Source organism: Penaeus monodon, chromosome 43 (assembly GCF_015228065.2).
Source record: "Penaeus monodon isolate SGIC_2016 chromosome 43, NSTDA_Pmon_1, whole genome shotgun sequence".
Lineage (NCBI taxonomy): Eukaryota > Metazoa > Arthropoda > Malacostraca > Decapoda > Penaeidae > Penaeus > Penaeus monodon.
Window position 1 is genome coordinate 30,746,713 of NC_051428.1, and position 2,500 is coordinate 30,749,212.

At 42.5% G+C, this 2,500-nt stretch overlaps 1 protein-coding gene across 2 annotated transcripts in view; it reads left to right on the forward strand.

Moving 5' to 3' along the window:
* LOC119599515 (transient receptor potential protein-like) overlaps positions 1-2,500 on the forward strand; it is a 24,110-nt gene that overhangs the window by 4,587 nt on the left and 17,023 nt on the right. The gene's annotated exons all lie outside the window — the stretch shown is intronic.

Here is a 2,500-nt window from a genome sequence, read left to right on the forward strand (position 1 = left end):
CTGATTAATACGTTTTTTTCAACTGATATAGGGGGAATATCAAATATCAATGTCCTGCCTTCCAAAGCATTTTTGCCATTTGAGTAGTTTTGCGGGATGTCTATTTTTGTCAGTTCTGTTTTCTCCTTCGATGTTCATCTTTATTTCCACGTTCCAGAATTTAGCAACTACCTTAACTGCACCTGTACACATTGCATTGTAATTTAGTCCACTTAGATCTCGAAGAGTTTTTCTAGGAATATGACCTTGTGGTCCCTGAACACAGATTATACATTACTTCAGTGGCCTTGCTTTTTTTGTCAAAATCAGAGACTGCATGCTTAAAATCTGCCATCAAATTCATAGCAGTGACTAATAGAATTCACCAACAGTCACTAAAAGTGAGGTGATTAGTAGTATGGACGTTGATGGAGATTTGCGCTCGTGTTTGACGGACATATTATAATATGTCCGTGGAGGCGTCAAACACTTATAGTGCGGTATGGTATGTATTCCCGTAGGATTTCTTTGCTGAAATAGATTTTTTTTGCTATTTTGGGATTAGTAAGGATCAGACTGTCAGAAAATGAAGGGGTTCAAATTTTCCCGCCCTCTTTTTTGACAGGGTAATTCCGTTTTGGGCCCCCCAGAACAGACCGCCATTTGTAAACCAGTTTAAATAATTGTAAGAGTTGTTTTAAAGGTTTCGAAGTGTCCTGAGCTGATTTATTCTACTTTCAAATCGAGCGGAAGTGTCTTTAACGACTTCCGGTGTCTTTAATCGACTTTCGGTCCATCGGCTTCCCCACACCCCTCCCCAAGATTATGAAGAGGAATCACGTTTGTGTCCTCTTTAGTTCACCAACTGCTAGACACGAACGAACTTGATGATCAGTTAGTACAGTTCAAAATCCCACTTGTAGATTTATTTTTAATGGCATGTGTATTGCCTGCACCCACATCTATAATCAGTCTCTAATTGAGTGCAACTCCGTAATTCAAATCTGTTGTCCACTAAAGATCAGGACAATCTAATCATCAGAGTCACTATTTCGAATGTTCCTCCCTTATTGTGTTTGCACAGTCTCCACCATAACATTTGTACAGAGGAGTGCAAGGTAATCCATTGTTAGAGCAACTACATCACCCCTTGTAACCTGTCTTGCAGCCACATTTGATGAGCTCAATTACTGCCCCCTAACTGGAACATGCAGTCCTTTCTCTAAATTCCATCCATTTGCATCAATTCCTTCAATTCAATCTGGTACGATTTATCCCTCATTGCAATGTAGTTGGCACGGAGAATATGCGGTAGCAATGTGGCGCGAGTTGGAGATAGCATCTCTCCCTCCAAGTTCTTTGATGGAAATAGTTTCTATCTTAATGATGGCAAGGTTGTTGAACCTTTTGGATTATAAACACGGCACACAGATTATTCCAATGCCTTCACCTGTGCATGAAGCTCACCACTGACGAGCTCTGCAGGAATGCAACGTTCTCCAAATGCCATCGATCCACGTCTTTTTGGTGGTTTCAACAAATTTGCCTCCCCAGTCAGCACCAGAGAAGTTGTGCAGTCCAAGAAGGCCTTGGCATTTATGATGTCCAATGACTTCAACTTTCTCGAATACATCTATTTCTCGTGCCCTCGTGCCTTTACCTTTTGGAAACTTCAGACAAGTGGGAACGGAAATGCGTCCATGAGATACTAGATCAACAAGCAGCAGGAGTACATCAGTATCAGGAGACCAAACGCACAGTTTTCGCATGGCACCATTTGACACAGAAGCAAGGACCTGATGAGGAATCAAGGTGTCAGCCTCTTCATGTGCGTGTTCCTCCTCAAAATCATGTCCCTCGATGACGTTATTATACACAACGACCAACAGGAAAGAACTGTCCCTTGAAAAGTATTCAAGCGGTCCTTGGCCTAACATTCATGCCAGCTTCTTCTTGGTTGATGATGCAGATAGAAGTTCCTTGATGGACATGGTGAGCTTCATTTCTGGATGGATTTCATATTCTACAGATGTAGTTGCTCTCTTCTGCCGAGTTTTATTCTTCAACGACTGGTCCATGTATCTATTAAACACAACTCGACCCTCATCATAGCCGGCCATCATCTTTTCAATGCGTTTGTTGAATGCATCCTGAAGATCTGACAACATGGTTGGTGTTTTTTGCATACTCTGAAGCACACCCATGGCATCAACTATCAGAACAGTGACTGAAGAAACTTCCTTTTGCACCTGATCTGGCTGTGAGGCAACTTCAGTCGGCTCTGCTGTGGCATCTTCAACTGCATGCTTCAGACTGGCTTTGTCTGTTGGGATGTACAGAGACCCAACTGCGCAAAGGGAACGCGGTACCGTTGACATCTCATATTCACCAATTGTCTCCTCAAGTTTTGGTACTAAACTTGGTGGGCTGCTTTGGGCGATAAGAAATCTTCCCAGCAATTCACGCTCTTCAAGCAACTTTATGACCTTGTCTCCAACACGCACTTTCGTTTTCTCCATCC